General features: G+C 38.5%; 1 long non-coding RNA gene across 2 annotated transcripts in view; it reads left to right on the top strand.

Annotated features, from left to right (window-relative positions):
• The window catches only part of LOC138925026 (uncharacterized), a 58097-nt gene that overhangs the window by 27689 nt on the left and 21403 nt on the right, over positions 1-9005 (top strand). Inside the window, exons 3-4 of one of the 2 annotated variants that reach the window (XR_011440658.1) lie at positions 4603-4840; positions 4982-5839. The exons of the other annotated variant lie outside the window; for it this stretch is intronic. This is a non-coding gene — a long non-coding RNA (uncharacterized lncRNA). Of the gene's footprint in view, positions 1-4602; positions 4841-4981; positions 5840-9005 lie in introns of those variants that run through there. 2 annotated transcript variants of the gene reach the window in all.

Raw genomic sequence — 9005 nt, 5'->3', positions numbered from 1 at the left:
TGATTCTTTAAGAAGCTGAGATTGTGAGAGTCCAAGGCAGGGGGAAGAGAGGAAGGGAAAATAGAGTAGCATCTACTGAGGGTCTCCTGTGAGCCATGAATTGTGCAAGGCGCCCTACATGCTTCCTATCTTCCCATCTGAATTCAGCTGCAGGCAGGCATGAGGAACCTTGGCAAGCAGCCGAGGAAGGGAATGCAGAAGGACACTTTCATTAATAGTTAATAGGGAGAGCTTGGTTCTCCAATTCGTTTGACAATTACCTGGAATCTTTTCATACTCAGACTCCTGCTATTCTTTCTAGTTCTTCCCCTTCCTAATCTTTCTGAGGACTTGGAAACTTAAAATTTAGTATGAAACTAAAGATGACCCCCCAAAATATTCCATTCTAGGTGACTTATTCTTAAAAGGAGCTTGTGCAAAATGTTAACAGTACTGATCACAAAATGAATGATATCAATTTTCTGTGAAATGTAATGTGAAAAGAACCATTATTTATTGAGCATCTACTATGCGATTTGTATATTAGTCTCATCTCATATTCACAATAAGCCTGTGATATAGCCGTTGTGGTCTAGTGGTTAAGGTTTGGCGCTCTCACCACTACAGCCCGGGTGCGTTTCCCGGTCAGGGAACCACCCCACCCATCTGTCGATTGTCATTCTCTGGTGGCTGTGTGTTACTGTGGTGTTGAAAGCTATGTCACTAGTATTTTGAATACCAGTAGGGTCACCCATGGTGGACAGGTTTCAGCAGAGCTTCCAGACTAAGGTAGACTAAGAAGGACCTGGCCACTCACTTCTGAAAAAATTGGCCATGAAAACCCTATGAATAGCAGCAGAGCATTGTCTGATACGGTGCCAGGAGGTGAGAGGATGGCATGAAAAGACCAGAGAAGGGTTCCACTCTGAGGTACACAGCGTCACTAGGAGCTGGGATCTACCTGACAGCACTAACAACAAATATTGAAATTACTTAAGAATTTTAAAATTCTACCTCTTTTATTTAAGCAGTCTCTCTGATAGAATTACACATTTCTTGTAACATAATTCACACAAAAGGCAATTTGGGGCTATTTACTAGTGCAAAAAAGGGATTATACCATTAAATCAACTAGGATCAAATTACCACATTTCATTGCAGCTTTTCAGTGATGACATCAAGGAACTAGTCTTTTTCTGCATCACTATCCTTAGCGAGTTAACATGTAGTCTTATGCTTGTGAGCTCATGATTGCAAGAGGACTGCATCAGCTCCAGATGTCACATCCACATTCAAGGTAGAATTGAAAGGAAGTATAAGGCAAGCCACATTAGTCTCCATTTTATCAGGAAAGCAAAAACTTTCCCAGAAACCCCATCATCGTACTTCTACTTTGGTATCATTGGCCAGAACTGGATCACATGGATACCTTTAATTGCAAAGGAGGTAGAGAAAGTAAGGAATAGGATTGTCAGGGTTGCCTTACACTAGGGATAGGCAAACAACCACCACGTCTGGACCACTGCCTGTTTTTGTAAATAAAGTTTTGTTGTAACATAGCCACACCCATTTATTTACATATTGTCTATGGCTGTTTTCATACTACAATGGCAGAGTTGTGACAGAGACTCAATGGCTTGCAAAAGCTAAAATTTTAATATCTGGCCTTTTACAGAAAAGTGTGCCAACCCCTACCTTAGACCACACTGAGGTCAGGCACTTTCCACCCCCAAACAAAACTGGGAAAGCTGTTGATAGCAACAAGAAGGGGACACTTTCACTGGGTAGACCACTAACATTGTCTGCCACACACAGCTATTGCTATCTGTTTTAGATGAGGAGACAGGCTCAGAAAGGTTAAGCAACCTGCCCAAGAACACAAGTTGAAGGAGTACAGTCCTAAGTTCAAAGTCAGGGCTCTCTGATTTCATGTCCTTTTGACCATATCATATTTTTGTGAATTTTCTCATCTGTGAAGGAGGTGTGAGACGCCTGCCTCTTATTCAATTTATCCCCAAAAATGAATTGTACAAAAGGGCAGAGAGCCAATGAATATATCTTAATGGGTTCACAAAATAATTAAGCATTTAGTTTTAAATTGCATTTCAATGCTCATTTCTCATCTTGTTCTCTTTCTGCTGCATATAATATACATGCTAGTACACCCTGATCTACTTTTGGATAGCTTTTTCCTATCTTTTTCTCCCCACTATTGTCTCATATCAAGTAAATATGTACCATTCGTGCTTGCAGGTATTACCTCCCCATTGAGGGTGTGAATCACATCTGTGCATACCCACTCTGTGCTCAACATATGCAGAATGACTGAGTGACATCCTCATCCCCACCATTGGCCTCTTGGGACTGAAAATGATTGCAGTTGCAGTATTCAAGGGCACCATGAATCCCCTTTGGCCTGGTTGGTCAGTGCCATCTGTCTGTGATGCAGCAGCATCTATATGAATCTCAGGCCTTGACCTTGGGCTGCCTCTGTCCCTTCATTTCCTTTGCAACCTTGAAACAGCAGCACCAGGGGTAGGAGAGCTGAGAACAGCATACTCTGGGTCAAAGGAAAAGGGCAAAGTTTTGAGATGAAGAAGAGGCAGGCTTTTGTAAATCTATTTTCTTCTCACCTTTCTCCATAACCTAATCAAAGGGGAGCTAGAAGAAACCTCCTCCCCTCTTCCTGTCTTCCGTTCCAGATGACTTAAGCTTCCTCAAATGGTTTCTACCTCTCTTGCTTGCAAGTCTCAGCCATTTCCTTAGCGTGGAAGATCCTTCTTCTCTCCCACCCCCATTCACCTTCGTCAGGCTAACTCCTCTTCTAAGGTTTTACTTTTAGAGTCAACGTCCTCCAAAAAGCCTTCCTCAGTAGTTGAAGATACCCCTGATTTCACAGCCACAGCACCTGGGCTGGGTCTAATGGTCTGTCTGCCTGTTCATCTCTTGTGTGAGTCAACAGGCCAAAACCTATGAGGAGCCACATCCACCTTATCCTATGTGCTCAATGAGTAACTGGCACATGAAAGAATGAGAACAGAAGTAAGAATTCCGAGGGCCCCTAACCCTTCCCACAGGTCAGGCCAGGGAATTCCTACCCACATTTTATCCCTCTTCCCTAGAGGTTTCTATTTGCTCCTCAGACTTTGGAAACTGTTAACCAGAACGAGTGTCTTTGTTTGGCGATCTTATCTGCATCCTTCTCCACCGGGTGTCGTTTTCCTCTATCTCTCCAGCCAGGCATTCCTCTGCTGCCAGAGCCATCCACCTCAGCTCTCTGAGTGCTGGAGCCTGGCGTCCTGGACAGAGCGCAAAAGCTACAGTGTAATCTCGCTTTCTTTCAGGGCCACTGACCAGAGGAAACAAAAAACACACTGATGGGGCTCTGCTGAGGCAGACCAGCCAGTGGCTCTGTAGTTTCCTTCTGTGTTTAAAGTCCCTTATCTGGCATTGCTAGCAAATCAGCAGGCCCACAGGTCAATGGGGGCTTATCTCCAGAGCTGGCGCTTCAAAGAGATAGTGCACACCACTCCCCTGGGTCAGATAGCTGTGCCAGTGAGAGATGGGGGTAGTTGGGATCAGTCAACTTCACACATAGAACACAACCCATTAAGGGTTTTTTAAAGCAAAGTTTTTAATTTTTTCCCATTATAAATGTAATCAGCACTTACTGTAGAAAATTTGGCAAATAACAAAAAGTGGAAAGAAAAAAATTCCTTCACAATTTAGTATATTTGATACATTTCTTTTTAGTCTTATACTAGGTTAGTTCTTTAATAGTTATGATCATATACATTTTGTAATAACCATAAATTTGTATCCTGGCTGTTTTTTTTCATTTAAAAATATAATGGAATTTCTCCAATTTTTTACATTGGGTAAATATAGTTTCGGTAGGAGCATAATATGTCTATATTAAAAATTTATTTAACCATTTGCTCATTGTTAGGTATTTAGATGGTTTCCAATATTTTTCATCTGAATTGTTATGAATGTCATTGAACATAAGACTTTTTCTAAATTTATACTTACTTCTTTAGGCTGGATTCCCAGGAGAGATAAAAAAATATGAATATTTAAGGTTCTTGGTTTATATTGCTAGATGATTTGACAGAAAGGTTCTACTAGTTTATGCTTCTACCAGCAATGTTTGAGAATGCCAGTTTATTACATCTAGGCAAGACTAGAGAGTTTCCTTCAATATTGTGTATTTTTCTTATTTGATAGGAAAAAAAAAATTCACAATAGGTTTAACTTGCAATTTTTTCATTACTGATGAGGTTAAACATTTTTTCTCAAGTAATTATGTCTTTTTTGGACATAACCTATTTATGTCATTTTTTCACCTCTCTATTTGGCCCTTTAATATTTTTTCTTGTTAATTTTGATGTAAATTAATTCTTATGTTCCACGTACACTGCAAATACTTGTTTCCCATTTGTTGCTTTCCATTTGATTTTGGTTTGTCTGGGGTACAGAGTAAAATTTTTTTGTGCTTCAATGCATTGCTTTTGAACATTGTGTTATCTTTTGTTACCTTTAAACTTATATAGCCTCCCTCCTAGAGATCTGATACCATTTTTTTCTTTGTTTGCTTTGATTATGTTTGTTTGTTTGGCTTAGGAGGAAAGTGATTAAGAACCCGAAATCTAAAGTCAGACTGCCTGAATTCAAATACCAGCTCTATCACCCACCAGCTCTACAATGTGGAGCCAGTTACTTAAACTCCAAGCACCTCAATCTTCTCAGCTGCAAAATGGGAGCACTGATGTACACATACCTCAAACGGTTGTGATGATTAAATTAGTTAATATATGTAAAGCACTTAGAACTGTTCTTAGAAGCTTACAGTAAGTGCTGTGTAAGTATGGGCTGTTAATATTTAATCATCGTAGATTTATATTGTTTTAAAATCTGGTAGAGCTAAGCCCTATTTTCCTACTTTTAAAATTTGCTTATTTTTCAAAAATTTCTTGGGTAGTTTCACCTACTTGTTTTTCAGGATGAAATTTCAGTTATGCTTCTAAAAGGATTTCTCATGAGAATGTTTTTGGCCTTGCCCCATCTACTTTTATGCCGGCTCTACAAGGCTGTTTAGCATCATGAAAGGCAAGAAGTAAAGCATCAGATACACCTGGGTTTGTATGCTTCTCAGTTCGGCCACTTTGTGGCTGTCCGACCATGGTCAAGACTTCCCTGAGATTTACTTTCTTTATCTCTAAAATAAAGTAAGAGTGGTAATAACAGAACCTGCCATAACCCAAATCTTGATCAACTGCTACATGGATAAACAAAATGTGATACATCCATACAATGGAACATTATTTGGTCATAAAAAGGAATCAAGTATGATATATGCTACATCGTGGATGACCCTGGAAAACATCATGCTAAGTGAAAGAAGCCAGTCTCCAAAGACCACATATTTTATGATTCCATTTATATGAAATTTACAGAATAGGCAAATCTATAGAGACAAAAAGTAGATTCATGTTTGCTTAGAGCTTGAGAAGATGGGGAAACTGGATGGTGATAACTAAAGGATACCAGGTTTCTCGTTAAATCTCATACGATTTGAACTGATTGATGGTACCAAGATTGTATGCCTACACCCTTGTTGCAAGGGAGACTGACTACTACATTGGAAAATTTACCATTTAGATATGAGAATTTCCGCTAACATAGAAAGGGCATTCAAAAGACAATGAGCAGTCTTGATGATAATCCTATGCCTACTATAAGAATAGAGATCGACTCTCAGAAAACCCAAAATCTAAGAGATGCACCAAGGAAGAGGATCCAGAGAAGAATATAGAGAAGGAGGGATGATATAGATGAAAAGAAAATACACAAAGAAAAATAATGGAAGGAAATGGATTAAAGAATTTCCAGAAGGAGGGAGTAGTGATCAAAAGTGTTAGTATTATACAGAAGTCAAATCAAATAAAGGCTGAGAATTACCCATTGGCTTTAGCCACTAGCAGGTCATCCATATCTTTAGTAAGAGAAGTTTAACTAATTTGATGAGGAGGAATCCTAATTTCAGTGGACTGAAAAGGAAATAGAAGATGATGATATAAAGACATATACTTTCTCAAGACTTGAGGATCTAGTTACAACATGTGGATGTTGTAATAAATATCGTATTTAATCCTTGTAAGGCCTTGTGAATTAGGGACTGTTATTACCCCTATATTACAGATGCGAGGAGGCTTTGAGACCCAAGGTTATGTGAGGGGCACATCTGGGTCTTACAGTCAGACTTGTCTGACATTAGAGTCAGAAAGAACTCTTAGGCACCAGATCACACTGCAAACATTTTATAGGGCAATTGTTTTAGGGCAAGTCCCAAAATCACAGATTCTCAAAATAAGAAGGAATTTGAACTCTGATTCACTTCTTGGTTCCACTTCAGTGTTTCTTTCTCAGATCCTTAAAGGCAGAATATGTCTCTACCACATCCTCCCATCATTTATTCCTCTGTTTATTCCTCTGTTACATTTGTTTTTGATCATCTCTCCCTCTTCTGTTAATAGAAGTCTGATTATCTTTATCTCTGAAGAATCACCCATTCTCTCAACCTTGGTCCACTTGCTTTGGCAAGTGCTGACTCCATTCATGTCTCTAGGGCTGGACAAGTCACTCAGTCTTGACTGTTAGAACATAGCATCCCTCTGATCACTGTGATAAATTTAGGAATAAGCTTGTGAACAAATTCAAGTCACTGAAAATTGCATCCAAGACTTACATCATACTGTTGTGGAAGAGAAGTCCTATTTTCTGTTGACTTGAATCTTGGAGGATATAGACCTGGAGCTGTGGGAAGCCATCTTCCCTTCACATAGAATCTGGGAGTGAAGCCTAAGGTTGGGAGAGCAGATCCAGAAGGTGGAGAGAGTTGGGGTCCCAGTGAGCCCTTGGATGAAGCCCCTTTTACGGCCAGCACCCCTGTACTTTTCTTTACATGAGCTAATAATTTTTGTTTGTTTAAGTCAATTTGAATGGGAGGATCTCCAATTCGATACCAAGAAAGACCTAATGCATAGCTTATGACTGCCTGCATGGTATTTTCTCCCCCAGTAGAATGTTAGCCATAGAGTGCCCTAATCCTCCCTTTTTTCTCTTTGTGCTCCACCCCCACCAATGTCTAGGATGATGCATTATGTGTAGCAAGTGCTCAGTAAATACCTGATGGGCTCAGTAGAATTGAGTGTAGACTGTTTCTGCAACATTCCCTAAAAGTTGCTTCAGAAAAGCTTCCTGTCTATAAGCTTGCTGACTGCCACTTTTGTCTCTTAATCACAAGAATAATCTGCAGAAGAAGTCCCAAATATTTGATCTTTCTGTTTGTTTGAATTCACATGAAACTAGAATTTAGTGTAAACATATACTTGGCATGTTCACTACATGTTCCAACAAAACAGCTTGAAAGATGCAGAGTGAATTGTTCTATCAGTGGCTCAATAGACTAAAATGTTCACTTTCTGTCCTTTGTGAAAAACTGGTTTTTCTCTGGCGCTTGATTCCTTTCACACAAAGAGGCTGACATCCTCTCAGGATAAAAAAGGGGTAGAGAGTTAAGATGTTTTTCTGTTATTACTGTGAAAACTTGGCAGCAATTCTTTACCAAAATGGCCATGAGCTGTTGCTGTTCTGTAGTTTAGGAGCATTGCCCTTCTAGGTTCATTAAACGAGAAGGATACAGACAGAAGGAAATACTTTCAGCACACGTTGAGGAGCGCTGCTAAATGACGTGTCATAGCTATGGACTGCTGGAAAATTCTGATTTACTCGTATTAATAACTGCTGAGATTGTTGTTTCACACTGATATAGGTAAGGAGACTCTTCTACCCTATCTTTATAACAAAAAACATTGGAAGAATTATAGTGAGTTGATCATATTAATATTCTAATTCATCATAGCTATAATTGTAGCTGACCCTTACTGAGTACTTATTATTTGCCAGATACTGTTCCAAGCATTTTATACATATCAATAATAGATAGGGACTATTATATCCCCATTTTACAGATATGAAACTGAGGTACAGCATGATTACTTAACTTGCTCAAGGTCACACTTAACTTGCCCTAGGTTGTAAAGGTAGAGCTAGGAGTCCTACCAGGTAGTCTTTCTCCTGAGCTTCTCTTCTTAACCATCATGCTTTACTGCTCTTCAGAATATTTTCACAAACAAGTTGATAACTTTTGGGAATATGGTAATATGACCTTTTGGAAAAGTTAACTTACAACATCGACTAAAATTTAAATTGCACATATCTTTGCTTAACAATCTAGGAACATATTCTACAGAAGTAATAGACATATACTAAAGGATTTACATACGAGAATATTTATTGCAGCATTATTGGTAGGAACTGGAAAATCCTGAATGTCTCTCAATAAACAAAGGTTGAATTAACTGTAACACAATCATATTTGGCAGATATATTGAATGAATTGGGTCTATGTCTGTTGACCTGGAGGTATATCCATGGTGTATCATTAAATGAGAAAAGCAAATATCAGAGAACTGTGTGTAGTGTGGTTCATTTTTATAAAACAGTGATCAAAGAATATATATATTTGTATATGGTTTCATGAGAATTGTGTGGAATTAGGATACATCAGACTGTTAGTATTCTGGGAGTGGGGAAAAAGTGAACACAAGGAAAGCTAAGAAAATTAAAACTAAAACAATATGGAACGATAGGTATGGTATAATGTCAGATTAAAATTCAAATGTGAAAGTCCATAATATTAATGCAAATATGTAATAATTGAGTATGCATTTAGGAAAGAGCTACACAGTAACAAGGACAAATGTTCAATCAAACATTAATTTGATTAAATAATAATTGTGTGAAAAAATTTTTTCTTGGATTTTGGTTGTTTTTTAATATAGATTTTTGTAATAAAGGACCATTAATGAGCAAGGGGGAAAGTATAAAAACCTTTTTAGGAGAGGAGCAAGTCCGGAACCCAGAAGTGAAATTAAGATGAAATTAAGTAGAGTGGCCAATTT

This window comes from Equus caballus, chromosome 7 (genome assembly GCF_041296265.1).
Source record: "Equus caballus isolate H_3958 breed thoroughbred chromosome 7, TB-T2T, whole genome shotgun sequence".
Taxonomy (NCBI): Eukaryota; Metazoa; Chordata; class Mammalia; order Perissodactyla; family Equidae; genus Equus; species Equus caballus.
This window is presented reverse-complemented; position numbering and strand designations above follow the sequence as displayed.